The sequence below is a fragment of the Opisthocomus hoazin genome, chromosome 8 (assembly GCF_030867145.1).
Source record: "Opisthocomus hoazin isolate bOpiHoa1 chromosome 8, bOpiHoa1.hap1, whole genome shotgun sequence".
In the NCBI taxonomy this organism is placed as follows: Eukaryota; Metazoa; Chordata; class Aves; order Opisthocomiformes; family Opisthocomidae; genus Opisthocomus; species Opisthocomus hoazin.
In genome coordinates, this window is record NC_134421.1 from 25,944,947 (window position 1) to 25,965,427 (window position 20,481).

The following is a 20,481-nucleotide window of genomic DNA, read 5'->3' on the forward strand; positions in this document are numbered from 1 at the left end:
CATTCCCTCTGCCAGTCTGCCAAATGAAATGATTCATTCTATTCAGTTGACTAATACTACATTTTTAAAAAAATTTAAAAACAGTGCTGAAGATGTACTTTCCTAGTATGAGTCCTTATAGGGACTGCAGTTCATAGTCCCATTGTTTGTTAAGAGCTAGTTTCCCTCGACTATTTTTCCAATAATGTAATATAGATATTGTTGCAGGATGGCCCATGTTGAAGTTCCCTATTTTTAAAACATCAGACAAAAAAAGGTTAAGGTTTACTTACTTAGTCGAGGTTCATCACATAAATATATTGTTTCATTCTGTGTTTGTAACGGATCATGACTGGAAAATATATATTGAGATATATATTGTGGAAGGAGCAGGATTTCTACTCAGAGTGTAAGGAGGGACTTAAGGAGGTAAGTGCTCATTTTAGGAAGTAACATCTAAGAAACAAGTAATCCTGGGTAACATCGAAAAGCTGCTATTTCACCTCAGTAAACAGGATTCAAAGCAATTGCCAAAACATCCAGTGCCATTTGAAATGACAGGCTAGGGTATTGGAGACATCTTTACAAGGATGGTAGGTAAGTTGTAAGAACAGTAAAGACCTCCGCCCTCCAGGCCTGGGTCAGATGGAACTCTAACAGCAAGCATCAGATTGAGGGGTCTATATTCAACCAACTGAAGTTTTCCCGCTGATCTGAAGAATCACTAGAGGAATTACTCAATTTTTTTAACATAGAACTGTTCTGCTATCTGTGATGCTTTGGGTAACCTGACTGGCCTGCAGACCTAGGACAAGGAGGGTGCAGGTCTCCTGTAATTGCTGTGTCCACCTGTCACTTCTCAGAAAGGAGACTTCAGCTACATTGACATGTTGATGTTTCAGATACCCATGGCCATCTCAAATAACATTAAACTACTTCTGTATTCAGACAACTGTAACTCTCTATAGATACCCAGTTTAAAACAAGATGAACTTATTTCTAGGCTCCAGTGATTGCCTTGATTAGATGTGCCTTGATTATAAAGTGAGATAAGATACCTAGCTCCCACCTAGACACTTGAATTTGTGTGTTAATCTAAAACTGAATCCCATATATAGCAAAGCATTACCATTTTAAATCATCCAGATGGATTCAAACCAAGACAGGTTTAATCTAGTAGGCTAATTGAAAATTCCCCCCAAAATTCAGCTGACTCTTTATCTTGTGCAGAATGGTTTGAGCATCTTTAATTACTGCAACCATTCTAAAACCTAAGATGTTATCATTTTAATAGACTGTGCTTAATAAAGTAATGGTTAGTGTTGTATCTTGTATATAGTTTTCCATCTACATGAAACTGCATGTGTGCTTTACAGAATATTAATTCTCAGTGTTCTAAAATTTAAAATGTTATCTGTGCTTACAGACAGTTTTGTCAGAGTCATAGAATCATAGAATGGTTTGGGCTGGAAAGGACCTTCAAAGATCATCTATCCAACCCCCTTGCCATGGGCAGGGACATCTTTCAATAGATCGGGTTGATCAAAGCCCCATCCAACCTGGCCTTGAACAGTCCCAGGGAGGGTGCTTCCACAGTTTCTCTGGGGAACGTGCTCCAGTGCCTTGCAAACCTTGTAGCAGAGAATTTCTTCATTATATCCAATCTAAATCTACCGTCTTTTAGTTTAAAAATATTACTCCCTGTTCTATCACTATCAATGTCCACTGGAATTAATTTTATTGAACAGTATTGAATACTTTTATTCGTAATATTATTTGGGTTTTTTTTCAGCTATTACTTTCAGAAAGTGCACTTTTCAATATCTCTAAATGCATTTTTTACATACTATATGTAGTGTATCCACCATATACAACTTTGTATATTGATATAAATACAACAGTAAATCATAGTCATTTTTAAATCCATCTGTCCAGCCACTAGCAGACACCCCTGACAGAAAGATGTCATTTCCACTTCTGGTTCTCAAAACAATGTCAGAATGAAGTTAGTGCATTAAAGACTAAGTCACTTAATAGGTTATCCTCCTTCTCAAGGTCTTTGTCTTGTTTTTATTACTCCCTGAGCATTCAATAAACACAGAAGATGACTACCTTGCCTAATGTTTAGGTTTGGGTTTTTTTTTCTATAGTTTCAGTGCGTACTGTTTTTATAATGCTATGGCTGTATTAAATATTGCTATGCATGTTTTTGGAAGTAATCTTTTTGGGTAAAGTGGAAAAGCATAATGAAGTCTTCTGATGTGTATAAATAACATAAATGTAGCTATTTGTCAGTTCAAATTTAGCTTATTTAATACATCAGAAAGGTTGTTTGGTCAGTCAGCAGAGAACTGTATCTCAGTCAGTCACCTCCTGTTTTTTAGTGTGACATGGTTTTGTACACTGTCATGCTAGCTGAAGAAACAAACTCTTCAGTTTATGCTAGCTCAAAATCTCCTGAGAAAACATCAAATACTGACATACTTATTCTGAATAATTAACTCTTGGATGAACTTTCAGCTGAAATGCTGAAAAAGTCATCTTGTTCAGATGAAATCCAGGAGGAAGTATAATCCCTGTGTGAATGAGAAAGGGTTGCACAGCTGTGTGGCCACTAGTATGCCATGTGATACATTTATCATGTAATGCATGTCCTTCACAACATGTCGTTGATATGCGGTACTGGTAACATTCCCTGTAAATTTGTATCTGGCATACCCAACAATGGAGAACTTGAGTTAGAGAGAAGGATGCTTGTATTGTATTTTGTAATGCCTATGAGAATTGTTCTCAAAGACCAATATTTCAGACTTGGACCTGCAAAAATTGCTCTTTGCTTACTGATTTGAATGTTAATGACCTCCCCTTACTGCAGTAAAGTCTGAAAATACTAGTTGCGGATGGTCATACAGATCAAGATGTTGAAATGAACATTTAGTACTCAAAAACCTATTTTCAGATAGTTCTACTCATTCTTCTACCCTTGTGATCCACACTTTGGGCAAAATTTATAACACAGCAGTCACAGCTTCCAGCAGTGCTAATGATCCTTCTGTTTGGGCTAAAGCTTACACACAGAGATAGTGCTATTGAAATTAGAAAAAAAAAAATCTGTGAAGTTCATATTTTTAAATTTAGGAGATGTTCTGATTCCTATGTGTGAAGTGATTATGAGACTTTCTCTCTTGTGCTTGTACATACCGAATCGCAGTTTAACTTTTAAATTTTAAATGGCTTATACAGGAGTCAACAATGAAATCATTTATTATTCCAAACACAATTGACTAATAAATAAAGGATTTGCAAAGCAGCTATGGAAGCTAGGTGCTAGAGGAACGATTTATAAAAGCACGAAAAGACTATCTGGCCCTTGTTTTATGCAGAAGATTTGTGTGGCTATGTTCTTACTATTTTTGTCTTGAATTTTTTTCCCTGAGATCCAATAATGAAATTTCTTCAAAGCTTGTATATGAATACCATCCAGCTCTAGAGTCAGAACTTGTAAAATGGTTCCCTGAAAGTTCCAGTCATAGAAAAATCGTAGTGATTCAAAATGGAGGTGCCTGTGAGCAGAGCTTTTTAGCTGAAGTACTGCAGTAATGCGACCATCAGAGAAGCAGAAGGTGTTTCCATATTTCAGTTGTTTTTTTAATCTTTTAAGATTAAGTCTGTGTCATTCTCAAGCGAAGGTCGGTCAGTTGACACTCTTCCTGATTTGCAACAGCTATTCAAACAGGCTCTGTTTTGGACAAACATGGTATTGCTCTTAACTGAGCATAGAGGACAGGTACTCTACTTGCTCTCTGTGGTAGGCCTGAGACCCAGTGAGTACACCTTCATGGTTCCATCCTTTCCTGTAAGAAAATTCTGGTGCATTCACAGCTTTCTTGGCAGTCTCTGAACTTAGGCAGTAAGAAAGATAAAACTTAGATATGTGCAACTTAGAGCAGAAGCCACTTGTGAAAAAGTGATCAAGTCTCCTAAACTAGGTAGAATTTTTTGAAAATATTGTCTTAAATTTTATCTGAAATTTCTCACCTTCAGTGTTGCAAAAATTTAATATTCATATGTATGTTTTTATTGAGAGCGTTGCAAATTCTCAGCCCAGGTGCCTTTACTGCAGCATTCTAAACCATACAAAATTACCTGTTTTTAAAAAAGTGTGTTAAAATAGAACCTCACACGGCAGACCAGAATACAAGTCAACCACAGTTAGGAAACCCTGGTGCAGAACACCACCACCACCACCACTCACCCTCCACGTAGAGAAAGCTTGAAACCCTTTTCTCGTGATACCCTTTTCACAGCTTCATTTATGGAATGGAAACATAACTTCGTGACATTAATGTATTTTGACATTCTCTGATGAAAGTCATGCACTTCTGTTATGACAATTCTCCGACAAGACCAGTGGTGTGCTGTTACAGAGTGTCTATATGAACAAGTCACTGTGGGATTGTAATTTGTAATGAATCATCTGCTCTGAGATAACTGACTGAGTTCAGGCTCATGTCACACATTGGGCAGCTTTCCCTGTCTTCATGGAAGTCTAAACTACCCCAGATTACCTTTATCCTTCTATCATACCACCTTTTTTTCTTTAGACGCTTTTTATCTGCTTCTTTTCTGCTGCACATCTCCATTTAGCCCATGCAGAAGTGGCCTAGGTTACCAGTCATGCTCTTGTCCTCTGGAGTTTCACATCCCAGAATTGGGCTTTTCATTATGTAAAATGCTGTGAGAGCAGGTACTCACCCCTAAGCCATGAGTCACTGCCTTGCTGACGTGTTAACTAGTTACTGCCCATTAGCAGATCCATGGTAACCATTCACATCTGCACTCCAGCCCCACACTACTGAAGAAACAGTATATCTCTTTTTCATGAAAAGTTAAGTCACATCAATCTAGTTTGCGTTTATTACACCCTACAAGATCTGGTCCACTGATTTATAATGCTACATGCAAAGGGTCTTGGCAAATGGTAAATTTCAGGTAACTCAGAGTTGCTTATCCCTCTCTGTGGGATCAAAGATTCCACTCCAGAAGAGGCATTAAAGACTGCACACAGACAGATACCCTAGGCAGAACAATTTCCTTTGAAATGGCCATCTCATAGGCAAACTATTTCCATGTTAAATTATGCTTTTTTTTTTAAAGCTTCATGATAATATACTAGGTTTCATTGGTAAAGATAATGCTTTCACATAGTATATACCTTTGGCCCAAATCTGAAGTTAAGACACTCGCTGATCATTTCAGCTGTGAATGACCCACTTGAAGAGAACTGGAGCCTGTTACTCATGTTTCTTTGTATTTTATTAATTTTTCAAGGCACAAAGTGTTATTTATTCTATGTAGTTTGTGCCTACATATAAACATCTCAGCATTTTTTACCTTAGAAATAAAGTTATCTACTAGATTTTAATAACATAAGTTAGCATTCTTTATGAGTTCAGGTGTTAAACAAAATAAAAGATAGCATTGTCTATAGAGGAAACCTATTAACCTAAGTTTTACCTTTAGGCATATAAATAAACATTTCCTTTACTATCAGTAGAACTTTTTAAGCTATGCTAGACTATGCTGGGTTTCAAGGCCTAGAAATTGAAACAAGGGAAACGTGGATCTGAATGGACATTTCTTTCAAAACTCTAAAAAATAATGGTTTTGTGCACCTAAAAGTTCTTCTTATAATCTGTTAATACTTCAGCAAAAATTTGGCAAATTTTATCTAAACATTGTGCTTAATTAGTGCTTAACTATTGCAATTCTTTGGGGATTTTTTTAAATTCTTCATGAGGCAGAAAAGGACATCTGCTATAAAATGATAAAACTGACTGTGTTATGATTTTTAAGTTGAATATTGTAAGAAGTAGTGACCATTCAAACAGAGCTGCCATCTTCTGGATAAAAACATCCTAAGAGCAAGTGGCTACTGTTGCCAGAACGCAGAAGAAAAAAAAGTTTATAATAATCAGCTCTACCTGACTTGGCATTCAGCTCACATACAGCACTACGAGAGCTGTAATTTTGAGCTTGCACATTCAATCTCTAAAACCTCTTATCACCAGACTGAGTTCTAATTTCCCCCAAAATCTTTAGAACTAGCCCTTCCAATATCAATAATGTATACGTTAAGCAACAGTGAAGAACCGTGTGTGTTTTTGAATTAGTGTCTGGTGCAGAATTATGTTATGCAATATAAAAAATTGGTTTAACCATTAAATTGACATGACAGAAATAAATGTCACGAAATTAAATGCAGTAATATTATGAACTCACTAGGGATGAGCCTAGGCTTGGCGTGCCAAGGCCAGGGGTGAGATTGACAGACCAGCTCAAGTGTGTCTACACCAATGCACGTAGCATGGGCAATAAACAGGAGGAGCTGGAAGCCATTATACAGCAGGACGGCTATGACTTGGTCGCCGTCACAGAAACGTGGTGGGACAACTCACATGACTGGCATGCTGTCATGAATGGCTACAGACTCTTTAGGAAAGACAGACCAACAAGGAGAGGTGGGGGAGTTGCTCTATATGTGAGGGAGCAAGTAGAATGCATTGAGCTTGGCCTGGGGGCAAATGAGGAACGAGTTGAGAGCTTGTGGGTTAGAATCAAGGGACAGGCTCATAAGGGTGACATTACGGTGGGTGTGTACTACAGGCCACATGACCAGGAGGAGGAGGTTGATGAGGCTTTCTACAGGCAGCTGCAAGCAGCCTCACAGTCACAGGCCCTGGTTCTCATGGGGCACTTCAACCACCCTGACATCAGCTGGGAAGACCATACAGCTAGGCAGGCGCAATCCACGAGGTTCCTACAGAACATCGATGATAACTTTCTGATGCAAGTGTTGGAGGAACCAACAAGGAAAGGCGTGCTGCTGGACCTTGTATTAACAAACAAGGAGGGGCTGGTGGAGAATGTGAAGGTCGGAGGTAGAATCGGCTGCAGTGACCATGAAATTGTCGAGTTCAGGATCCTGCGTGGAGGAAGCAGGGCGATAAGCAGGATCAAAACCTTGGACCTCAGGAGGGCTGACTTTGCCCTCTTCAAGAAGCTACTGGGAGGAATCCCGTGGGCCAGGGCTCTCAAAGGCAGGGGCGTCCAAGAGTTCTGGTCGCTCTTTAAACGACACTTCCTCCATGCACAGGAGCAATGCATCCCCCTGAGAAAGAAATCGAGCAAAGGAGGCAGAAGACCTGCATGGTTAAACAAGGAGCTTCTAGCAGAGATCAGGCAGCAGAGAAAGGTCCATGGAATGTGGAAAGAGGGGCAGGCCACTTGGGAAGAGTACAGGAACATGGTCAGAGCGTGCAGGGATGCGACGAGGAAGGCCAAGGCCCACCTGGAATTGAAGCTGGCAAGGGATGTCAAAAACAACAAGAAGGGCTTCTTCAACTACATCAGCAGCAAAAGGAAGGCTATGGACAATGTGGGGCCGCTGCTGAATGAGGCGGGTGTCCTGGTGACGGAGGATGCGGAGAAGGCAGAGCTACTGAATGCCTTCTTTGCTTCAGTCTTCAGTGCTAAGACTGGCCCTCGGGAATCCCAGGCCCCGGAGGTGAGAGAAGAACCCTACAAAGAGGACGACTTTCCCTTGGTCGAGGAGGACTGTGTGAGGGATCGCTTAAGCGATCTGGACATCCAGAAATCCATGGGCCCCGATGGAATGCACCCACGAGTGCTGAGAGAGCTGGCGGATGTCATTGCTGAGCCACTCTCCATCATCTTTGAGAGGTCCTGGAGGACAGGAGAGGTGCCTGAGGACTGGAGAAAGGCCAATGTCACTCCAATCTTCAAAAAGGGCAAGAAGGAGGACCCATGGACCTACAGGCCGGTCAGCCTCACCTCCATCCCGGGAAAGGTGATGGAGCAGCTTATCCTGGAGGCCATCATCAAGCAAGTGGAGGAAATGAAGGTTATCAGGAGTAGTCAGCATGGATTGACCAAGGGGAAATCATGCCTGACCAATCTGATAGCTTTCTATGATGACATGACTGGCTGGGTAGACGAAGCGAGAGCCGTGGATGTTGTCTACCTTGACTTCAGCAAGGCTTTCGACACAGTCTCCCATGATATCCTCCTAGGGAAGCTCAGGAAGTATGGGCTGGATAAGTGGTCGGTGAAGTGGATGGAGAACTGGCTGAATGGCAGAACTCAGAGGGTTGTCATCAACGGCGCTGAGTCTAGTTGGAGGCTGGTAACTAGTGGTGTCCCTCAAGAGTCAGTACTGGGCCCAGCTTTGTTTAACTTCTTCATCAATGACATGGATGAAGAGTTAGAATGTACCCTCAGCAAGTTTGCTGATGACACCAAACTGGGAGGTGTGGTAGACACACCGGAAGGCTGTGGTGCCATTCAGCGTGACCTGGATAGGCTGGAAAGTTGGGCAGAGAGGAACCTGATGAGGTTCAACAAAGGCAAATGCAGGGTCCTGCACCTGGGGAGGAACAACCCCATGCACCAGTACAGGCTTGGGTTGGACCTGCTGGAGAGCAGCTCTGTGGAGAGGGACCTGGGTGTCCTGGTGGACGACAGGTTAACCATGAGCCAGCAGTGTGCCCTGGCTGCCAAGAAAGCCAACGGGATCCTGGGGTGCATCAAGAAGAGTGTGGCCAGCAGGACGAGGGAGGTTCTCCTTCCCCTCTACACTGCCCTAGTGAGGCCTCATCTGGAGTACTGTGTCCAGTTCTGGGCTCCCCAGTTCAAGAAAGATGAAGAGCTACTGGAGAGAGTCCAGCGGAGGGCTACAAGGATGGTGAGGGGACTGGAACATCTCTCCTACGAGGAGAGGCTGAGGGAGCTGGGCTTGTTCATCCTGAAGAAGAGAAGGCTGCAAGGGGACCTTATAAATGCTTATAAATATCTGAAGGGTGGGTGTCAGGAGGATGGGGCCAAGCTCTTTTCAGTGGTGCCCAGTGACAGGACAAGGGGCAATGGGCACAAACTGAGGCACAGGAAGTTCCGTCTGAACATGAGGAACTTCTTCCCTCTGAGGGTGACGGAGCACTGGAACAGGAGGTTATGGAGTCTCCTACTCTGGAGATATTCAAGGCCCGCCTGCACGAGGTCCTGTGCAGCCTGCTGTAGGTGACCCTGCTTCGGCAGGAGGGTTGGACTAGATGACGCACAGAGGTCCCTTCCAACCCCTACCATTCTGTGATTCTGTGATTCTGTGATTGTGTGAAATAAATACTAATAAACCTGAGCTTTGTTTTGCTTGAGAACTAAAGGATCCACTCTTGTTTGATTCTTTAGTATTATTCATGTATCAATTAATATTATATGATAGAAAGAAATGATAGTTACCGAAAATCATTGGTCACCGGCTTCATTCTTTTGTTATTTTGTACTTTCCTTTTCCATGTGATTTGTATTCAAAACTATGATGCCACAAAATATCGCCAGCAACAATACCCCCATTGTCTGTGCCAGGTGTCAGAGTGGACAAGCTTGTCCCTGCAGATAAACAACTCATGGCACAATGATAGGCGTATATGAATTTTGTGTTCCTGGATTTCACACACAGTCACACAAAACCTTCTTTGAGCTGTTGCTACCTATTCAATATGTTTATTATATTTAAATGATTTTTCATTTAAAGAAGTGGCCTTATGAATTTTGTTGTTGAATTGGCGTGCTACTACTGCATATGTAAAAGGTACGATTTAAATCCTTTCATACTTTTTCTATTTGTAGTATCAGTAAGTTCTGAATGGTTATAGCTTGTGTGTGACAGCATGTTGAAGTATGAAAAATTCTGTGTAACTTGATTAGGATCATGAAACTGCTCTTTTATCTACAGCTGTTACCTTTGTTCAGATCGAATCTCCAAAGTCGTCCACGTTTTTAAAAAGTCTTGTGATTGATAGACAGTTTTTGTTCCTAAAACAAGGAACATGTACAAACTGATAATTTATCACAAATATTCGTAATTCATTCAATTTCAAAACATTAATTTATCGCATTTTACTGTAGAAAAAAGACTTTTTTGTAAAGAAAACATCAAAATTTATAGGTGATTTACTAAGAAGTATTCTCCACTGAAATTCCAAACTAGCATTTGTACTATCCATTCTAAGTAAATTTTCTACTAATAGAAGTTACTGCTTAGTTGATAAAACATAACCTCTGTATTGTCACCATAGATAACACACTTTACGAACTCTGAAGACTTTGTAAGAGTGTGGCACTCTGCTATTAAAGACTGTCTAGCAGGTCATCTGTGAGTGATACACTCTGTTAAGGAAGAAAGTGCAACCTATGTAAGAATAAAAAATATGCTGAACTTTAGTTCATCATGGTAAGAATAACGATTTTTCAGGACAAATCAACCCACATAATCAAATTATGTCAACAATATGTCTGTTTGGTCTAGACTATTTATAGCACTAAATTTTCAGGAGAATATAACTTGTACATATGATACGTTTACGCATATTGTATCTCATCAATAATTCTTTTACTCATGACTCCTATCTTCTTAGCAATTACTATGTTTTACCTTTATCATTAATCACACGGACCCAAAGCTGGCAATCCCATTGTCCAAATTCATCTGTTCTGATCTGTAAATCGGTTTTGTCACTTTGCATGGCAATGAATCTTTTTTTATATACATTTCTGTCTGAACTCCCATGTTTTCTGAGCAGAAATAAATGAACAGAGGTGTTCATTTTGGCCTAAAGTGTGTTTTGACTAATAGGTTAGCCTCCAGATCCCCACACAGAACTGCTGTTTATTAAGTACCCAGAATTTAATCTCCTGAGCCTCTATAACTTTGTGAAAGAACCACAAGGAAATAGCAGAGCTGTTTATCAAGTTTGTTCTTGAAACCTTATGTTTCATGTCTTATATATTAGGCTAAACTGTGTTCAATTATCTTTCGTTTTTCTTGTTTGTTTGCCTTGGTGTGGCTGGGCTCTGGTTTTGCCTTTTCCCCAGAGAACAGACTTGAGGAAGACAATTTTTAAAAATAATACCGTTTTTATTCTCATGAGGGATAGCAGACCATTAATAAGCTAGTGTAATATGTAATCTACTGTAAATAAATACTGTACTAGATACTATTTTTTGTGGCTTTCCATAGAGCAATAGGATTTTTTGTCACTTGAGGGTGAGAGATCAAAATACTAATTTCTGGAAAAAGCAATTCTTTACACACTGATTCGGACGCATTTAAAATTTCACGTGATTTATGATATTGCCTGTAATATAACAAAATACTTAGTGCCACTATATTTAGGACATCGCACATTTGGCAGTGTGTTTCATACCTCATTTAGTACAGAATGTCTGGGCTGCTACTTAGCATTCAAAGAGTAAGTGTGCATGTATATTTGTGCAACTGTTTACTTTTGTATTAGTTTTAAATCTTTAAAAGACACAATAATCAACCTGACATTGCAACAGTACAATATTCTTGAATTTACACCCTTTTTCTAATGTGTACCTTTATTCATCTCGTGTGTTAAGAGAAGGCAATGCAAGATCATTAAAAAAGTGAGTTTTCCAGGTGCTGCATGCATTAACCTTTCCTTGAATACATCTTCTGTACAATATTTTGATGATTACTGTCACTTAGTAAACAGATTATGAAAATGCTGTTACCTGAGGGTCTTGTTTAACAATTTAGGCAAATTAGTTTCTAGAATTTTTTAATTGCTACGTTCAATGGCGAAGCCACAAGCACCTGCCACTCCTGGTCCCCAAAGCAGAGGCTTCTTGTACAGTCTCATTTTTACCAAGCAAAAAGAAATAAAAAGGAAAAAAAGCAGGAATAAAAAAGAAAGGGGAAAAAAAATTAAAAAAAAACCCAACTGTGTGTATATGTATAATGGCTAGAGAAGCAGATTTCAATTTGTGGCTGGCAGTTTAGGGTTAAGGTATGATTCCAGGTGAGGGAAGCCAATGAGCGCCCGCCCAGTTGATGTCTCTGACATCATCCCTCTCGGAGCACCCAGCCCGGCCGGGGCAGCTCCCCGCCGCCGCACCAGCCCACTGTGATGGATGCTTACAGCTCTTCCTCGAGAGCCAATTATCTCGCTGTTGTGTGAGGCCCAAGGATCGCTCACGCTGCCTGCTCGCACACAGCACTGCTGGATCGAGCTGAAGCAATTGTTTTCCCTGTGTCTGGTAAGAGTCTGGTCTGGCTTACCTTCTCTTTCAGAATAAAGGTGATGTGCTTAACCTGCGAGGGGAATTGCTTTCATAGTTCAGAGGCTTGTATTGCTTTAATACCTGAAGAGTAGCTTTTACTGGCAGAAGGGAGATCCTTTAGAAAGGGAATGCTTTAAAGGAAAAACCAGTCTGTGTCTGGAAAACTCTACAATATGGAAATAAATAGCCTTCATGTTTACGCTGTTCCTCAGGTGAACTAAAGAGTTATTAAGCTGACAATACTGTTGCACAGAACAATAATTTAATATTTGTATTTTTCCTTTTTTTTCCTTTAACACTTGTCTTTTTCCTTTGGAATCTAGCTTTTGTTGATGAAAAAAGAAATGGGGAGATTTAAGAAGAGGGGTTTTAATGTTGCACCAACTTTAAAAAATGTTCTGGAATACTTTTGCAGATACAAATCAAAAGCCGTCACGATAAATACCAAGATGTTCAAGTTTCCAATTCTGGAATTAGTTATAGTTACTTTGTTCTGCTAATTTCTATAATTTGAAGTGGTAAGAAACTGAGTGAAAAAAGTGTTTAGTGTACAATATGCTGGTAGCAAACCACCCTTCACAGGTTTTTTGTTTGTTTCTATGTTTTCCCCTTTACATTCTGTAGCTCATGTTAAAAAATGTCTCATTCTGTACCTTGTGAGTGTACACACAAAGGCTGAAGCAGAAGTGTGTATGTCTTTTACATTGTTACCAGGTTTGTGATTTACACAGAGGGAGGAGGAAGAAGGGAGAGGGGAAGGATTCTGTCTGCGTAACTTCCTAATTTTGCAGCAGATTAAGTACATTTAAAGCTTCTGAAACAATATGGATTTAAGAGATTTGAAGTGACACTGGCATTGACAAATCAGATGCAATAAAGGATTTAATTGACTGAAGGAGTTCAGGGGCTACTGTATGAAGAATCCAATAACCAGTTCAACTAGTCAAGTAGTGTACCTAATAGGATATAATAAATATCAGGCTTCAGTTAATTTAAAAGCTTGATGACGTTTATTTCAAATTGATTAGAATTCACTAAATACCTAGACCATCTTAGAACTCCCTGCATTTATTTCAGCCATTTATGACTACACCATACTAAGTTCTATATAATGACATACACAGTATTACAAGTGCTTGTAAAATCGACATATATTGTACTGCAATCTAGCTATGACTGAGTCTGCTCTAATCATTATCAGAAGAATAATAGTTATTTTCAGCTCAAACATCATTTAAGATGGCATGGTTTCTCAGCTGTGTTACACTTTTGTACTTTTTACTAGTCACAGAATCACAGAATCACAGAATAGTAGGGGTTGGAAGGGACCTCTGTGGGTCATCTAGTCCAACCCCCCCGCCGAAGCAGGGTCACCTACAGCAGGCTGCACAGGACCTTGTCCAGGCGGGTCTTGAATATCTCCAGAGAAGGAGACTCCACAACCTCCCTGGGCAGCCTGTTCCAGTGCTCCGTCACCCTCAGAGAGAAGAAGTTCCTCCTCATGTTCAGACGGAACTTCCTGTGCCTCAGTTTGTGCCCATTACCCCTTGTCCTGTCACTGGGCACCACTGAAAAGAGCTTGGCCCCATCCTCCTGACACCCACCTGTCAGATATTTGTAGGCATTTATAAGGTCCCCTCGCAGCCTTCTCTTCTTCAGGCTGAACAAGCCCAGTTCCCTCAACCTCTCCTCGTAGGAGAGATGCTCCAGTCCCCTCACCATCCTTGTAGCCCTCCGCTGGACTCTCTCCAGTAGCTCTTCATCCTTCTTGAACTGGGGAGCCCAGAACTGGACACAGTACTCCAGATGAGGCCTCACCAGGGCAGTGTAGAGGGGAAGGAGAACCTCCCTTGTCCTGCTGGCCACACTCTTCTTGATGCACCCCAGGATCCCATTGGCCTTCTTGGCAGCCAGGGCACACTGCTGGCTCATAGTTAACCTGTCGTCCACCAGGACACCCAGGTCGCTCTCCGCAGAGCTGCTCTCCAGCAGGTCCACCCCAAGCCTGTACTGGTGCATGAGGTTGTTCCTCCCCAGGTGCAGGACCCTGCACTTGCCCTTGTTGAACCTCATCAGGTTCCTCTCTGCCCAGCTTTCCAGCCTATCCAGGTCACGCTGAATGGCAGCACAGCCTTCTGGTGTATCTACCACACCTCCCAGTTTGGTGTCGTCAGCAAACTTGCTGAGGGTACATTCTAACTCTTCATCCAGGTCGTTGATGAAGAAGTTAAACAAGACTGGGCCCAGTACTGACCCCTGAGGGACACCACTAGTTACCAGCCTCCAACTAGACTCAGCGCCGCTGATGACAACCCTCTGAGTTCTGCCATTCAGCCAGTTCTCTATCCACTTCACCGACCACTCATCCAGCCCACACTTCCTCAGCTTCCCCAGGAGGATATCATGGGAGACTGTGTCGAAAGCCTTGCTGAAGTCAAGGTAGATAACATCCACAGCTCTCCCTTCGTCTACCCAGCCAGTCATGTCATCGTAGAAAGCTATCAGATTGGTCAGGCATGATTTCCCCTTGGTGAATCCATGCTGACTACTCCTGATAACCTTCTTTTCTTCCACTTGCTTCATGATGGCCTCCAGGATAAGCTGCTCCATCACCTTTCCCGGGATGGAGGTGAGGCTGACCGGCCTGTAGTTCCCTGGGTCCTCCTTCTTGCCCTTTTTGAAGATTGGAGTGACATTGGCCTTTCTCCAGTCCTCGGGCACCTCTCCTGTCTTCCAGGACCTCTCAAAGATGATGGAGAGCGGCTCAGCAATGACATCCGCCAGCTCCCTCAGCACTCGTGGGTGCATTCCATCGGGGCCCATGGATTTGTGGACATCCAGATCGCTTAAGCGATCCCTCACAGTCCAGTCCTGTCTATGCAGCTGCCAGTGTTTACTATTGTTAATTCAGCTCCAGATATTAACGTGCCCAAACAATCCCAAGTTTCTATTAAATGCCATCTCTATAATATTCATGGAGTTAGAACAACACGTTTTTGTTCAGGTGGAATCTTCATTATGGTTTGGTGGCTTTTCATTAGTAAAAGGCACCTATTCCACTTCAATGGTGGGAAGACCATGGCCTGTAAGGGAGAGCCATATTTGACATTTAACATTTGACTTTACTCTTCTTGTTTAGATCATTATCAAACAAAACTAAAATTTATCTTGTGCCAGTCTTGCAGCTATGCATTTAATTATATTTTTTATTAAAAAGTAAAAGTATTTGAAACTCTCCCTCAGTTTTATATATCTACGCATTTGAAAGGTCCATGTCATTTATCAATGCTTCATTACTAGGCTTCATGTCAGATCTCACAATATTTCTATTCCTGATCAGTTTAGCCAAAATTCACATATGATCAAATTGTTTGTTATTTCTGCTGAGATACAGGGTGATGGATATAAAGTAGATTTAATTCTGCTGTGCTACCCACTCGCAAAGTTCTGATCCAAAGCATTCAAAAAGTGTTTTCAATATATGAGTCTTTTTAAGTACTAATGTACATTGCTTTATCAGATAGTAATCATTGACCCAGGCAAGCCAATGAAATGTAATGATATGATAATCCAAACAGATAGTATTCAACTTCTTACAGGAAATGAGACTTTCTAGTTTAGTTTAATCTTTCAAAAGAAAGAGAAATAATTTCTTGAAGGCCATTTTACAGGGTATATATGGGGGTTTTTTTTGCTTACTTCCAATCAGAAACTAAGTTTAGTTTAAAAAAAATGAGGACAATCTTATTTCTTAGATAAAAATAGTGTTGCAACCTTTGTTTTTTTCTTTAGAATACTAAAGATAACTCTGATAGTGCTAGCACAGGGACTGCATACCTGATTGACCATTGGTCTGCGAAAGAGTCCTTCCTATCCTGTGCTTGAATGACAGATGATGTCTACAGAGCATATGCTGTGAAGTCGATATTCCATCAATGGCCCGCTGTATTAAAGGAAGAATTAGCTTTAGGCTACTTGATGGAAAGAACAGGTAATTTTGTTTGTCTGATTTTCTATGAATGAGTCAACTCACACATTTTCAGAATGACATCAGGTAACAACAGTTACAGTGAAGATTTGAGTCATTCCTCCTACACAAAATACTCAGTCCTCTTGTCAGATGATTTTGAGTAAAACAACAAAAGGGGATATTTTTGATAAAAATTCAATACATGCAATATTTCTTAAAGAAAATAAAGGTGTCAGCTAAGCAGAAATAGGATCATTACATTGATTGCTGAAAAAGTATCCATATCGCCAGTAGTGAAAATATGAACAGCAGAACAGTATTTCTTCCTCTGTAACTGGCAAAGGAAAATTATCTCTAGAAAATACAAATTAAAGTGGGATTGTCATAGTACTTTTTGTCCTGTATCCAGTTTACAATAAGTACAAGAAAGAAGGGAGTTCATTCATACTCCAAGCTTTGGTCCAAGTGTCGTGTTTTTGGTTTGTCTATGATAGATTACAAGGAGGCTCCTTGAGGAAGCCTGTCCTTCCAGTTCTCAGTTCATCCTTTTGGATCAGCCTCTATGCAGGAGTTAGAATATACTATTTCAGTAGGAAGGGACCTACAACGACCTTCTAGTCCAACTGCCTGCCTGATTCAGGGCTGACCAACAATTAAAGCATGTTATTAAGGATAATGTCCGAATGTCTCAAACGCTGACAGGTTTGGGGCATTGACCACCTCTCTTGGAAACCTGTTCCAGTGTTTGAACATCCTTTGTAAAGAAGTGCTTCCTGATGTCCAGGCTAAGCTTTCCCTGGTGCAGCTTTGAACCATTTCCGTATATCCTGTCGCTGGATACCAGGGAGAAGAGATCAGCACCTCCGTCTCCACGTCCACTCCTCAGGAAGCTTTGGAGAGCAATGAGGCCACCTCTCAACCTCCTTTTCTCCAAACTAAAAAAATGCACAACTCTTAGCTGCTCCTCATTGGACATTCCTTCCAGCCCTTTCAGCAGCTTTGTTGCCCTCCTCTGGATGTATTCAAGGATGTTAACAGCCTGCTTAAATTGTGGGGCCCAGAACTGCACACTATGCTCCAGGTGAGGCCACACCAATGCTGGATACAGTGGGATAATTATCTCTTTTGACCATCTGGTTATGCTATGTTTGATGCACCTCAGGATGGGGTGCTGCCAGGGAATACTGCTGACTCGTATGGAACTTACTGTCAACCAGAACCCCCAGATCTCTTTCTGCAGGGTGGCTTTCCAGCCAGTCTTCTCCCAGTTTATACTTGGGCCTGGCACTACCCCATCCTAGGTGCAGAATCTGGCATTTGGACTTGTTAAATTTCATGCCATTAATCATAGCCCAGGGTTCCAACCTATCTAGATCACTCTACAAGGCCTCGTGTTCCTCAAGAGAGTCAACAGCACCTCCCAGTGTGAACTTGCTAATGATGCAGTCAACACCTGCATCCAGATCATTGAAAATATATTGAATAGAACTGGTCCTAGAATTGAACCCTGAGATCACTGGTGACTGCTCATGAGCCAGATGTAGCCCCATTCACTACAGACATTTCACACCTCCACTTCAGCCAGTACTTCACCCAGCGCACCGTGAACCCACTCACCCCACAGAAGGACGCTGCGAGCAACAGTATCAGAAGACTTACTAAATTCCAGAAAAACTGGTATTATCATAGTGACATTATCATAGAAGGATACCAAGTTAGTTAAACAGGACTTTTCCTTTGTGAACCCAGGTTGACTCTGCCTAATGACTGCATTATTCTTTAAATGCCTTTCAATAGTACCCAGTATAATTCTCTATAATTTTTCCAGGAAATGAGATGAGACTAACAGGTCTGTAGTTCCCTGTAGAATGTACAGTTCTTGTAGATTGGAATAACATTGGCTAGCTTCCAGTCAGCAGGGACCTTCCCAGACTCACAAGACCTTTGGCAGGTGATTAAGAGTGGTTCTGCCATAACATCGGCTAGATCCTTCAGTACTCTGGGATGAATCTCATCAGGTCCCTTGGACCTGTTAACATTCAACTGGTACAGCTGGTTCCTTATAATTTCAGTGTCCACAAATGGAAAATCACTGTTTCCACACCCATGGTCCTCCAACTTAGAGGACCATGCAGCCCAAGGTCTATCAGTATTATTAAGACTGAGGCATAAAACACACTGAATGCCTCCACTTTTGCTTCATCCCTATTAGTCAGATGACCACCTTCAGCAAGTATCAGTCCAATGTTTTCTTTAGACCTCCTCTTGCTATTAACATACTTTAAAAACCTCTTCTTGCTATCTGAAGAAACACTGGTCAGTTTCAACTCTCACTGAGCTTTGGCCTTTCGTGTCTTCACCCTGCATATGTGAACCATGATGCTGTAATTTTCCTACGAAGCACTGACCTCACTTCCAGAGATCATGCAGTTTCTTTTCCCTCTTGAGCTCCATGAGGAGTTCCTGTTCAGCCAAGCTGGTCTTCTCCCCTGCTTGCTTGACTTACAACACGGTGGAATTGCCTGCTCCCGCACCTTCTAAAAGGAGGTTCTTAAAGACTGGCCAGCACTCGTGGACTCCTAAGCCCTCACAAGCAGATTTCCAGGGTACTCTGCTAAATAGCTCCCTGGACAGCTTAAAGTTTCCTCTCCTGAAGCCCGGAGTAGCAACACTCATGTCCTTTTTTCTTATTACACTGAAAATTTTACACTCAACGATTTCATGATCACTGTGGCCAAGGCAGCCACCTACCCTCACATCCCCCACAAATCCTTCTCTATTCACAGATAGCAAGTCTAGGAGGGCTTCTTTCCTAGTTGGCTCACTGTGTACCTATGACAAGAAGTTATCGCCTACAAACTTGAAGAAGACCTGCTTGCCACAGCAGTAGGTTATTACCAGTTGATGTCTGGAAGCTGAAATCTCCCATAAGGACAAGGGCTACCAATCCAGAAATTTCTCCTAAATGCCTATAGAATAACTCCTCAGTGATTACATGCTGGCTGTGTGATTTGTAGTAGACACCCGCTACAACATCTACTTTGTTTTCCGTTAGTATGATAGTTTACTCTGTCCCTATGCATAAAACAGGTCAGAGAGTTTAATCCAGCCAGTCCTTTCTCAGGCTGGCACATGATTTTGGTTGAAATAGTTTGTTGCAGTTGAAAAATACAGACACATAAGATAGTAAGCATGTGTCAAACAAAGCCGTGAAATTCCTTCTAAAGCGTTCCCTGCCTTCCGCGCCCCCCCCCCCCCGAAAACTGGAAATTGCTGGATACAAGGTGTTTATATTTTGCTTGTTAATTATCAGAATCACTCTCTTCATAAACTTTAGATTTTAGGATTTCTTAGAGTGTTACCTAATTGAGAAGTGAATGACCACAATGGATAAACAGAAGGTGGGGGTGTACATTCAACAGACAGAAATTAGAAAATAATGTAAAAATACTTCTCTCCCCCTATTTCCTGTCTCATAAATTTAAAAATTAGACAAAATATGGTGTTCAGATCTTCAGAGAAGAAGACTTACTACTTCCTGAATGAAACATAATCCAAATAATCTATTACAATCTATCATAGAATAATATTAGATTATCACTTGCAAATGGGAAGCATAGCTTTCACAGTCGCCAAGCTGTACTTACCCACATCTGATGGTCCCCATTAATTTTTAACAATCGTCCTGTCACCAGACCAGTGAGCTGTACAAAATACTGTGGAGATGTCATATTCCTTGATGATTGCAGTTAATGCTGCTGGCCTTCTGAAACAGCATGAAATGTAGACAATTTTATGACTGAATCTGCAATCTGGGATTTGATCATGCTATTTATAGTATTGCTAATGGTCTGTAGCACTGACAAGGGGTGTGCTGAAGTCAGTCTCTCAGTTACCCTTGTTTTCAATTGTAAAGGTAGAACAGACATCTGGATCCTACATATCAGTAACTAGACAGAAGATAACAGCATGAAGAGGTCATGACTTTCACTGGTGAAAAATTTTAATAGGTTTGATTTTCTTTTTATGTCTGTGGGTTTTTAAAAATATTCTTTCTGAGAAAAGGGGGCAAATCATTTTGATCTGGTTTCTAGAAAGTAATTTGTAAACACATGGCAAAACAAAAGGAGTCTTAGTGACATCCCAAGAAAGTAAAGTTGAACTAAAAATGAAACAACAGTGCAGTACATGGATTTTAAGGAATGGAATTCAAGTTACCATGTGTTAGTATATAGCAAAATGTAATATTCAGACTTCGTAAAGTTAGTTTAGAAACAAAGTCTCACCTGCAAGAAGGAATGGCTTGCTTCCAAATCCTTATCTTACTTCTAAACTGAACTTCTAAAATGTGTAGTATCTGATTTGTT

General features: G+C 41.0%; 1 protein-coding gene across 1 annotated transcript in view; it reads left to right on the forward strand.

The window, feature by feature from the left end:
- MGAT4C (MGAT4 family member C) overlaps positions 1 to 20,481 on the forward strand; it is a 449,137-nt gene that overhangs the window by 270,054 nt on the left and 158,602 nt on the right. The window lies entirely within an intron of this gene.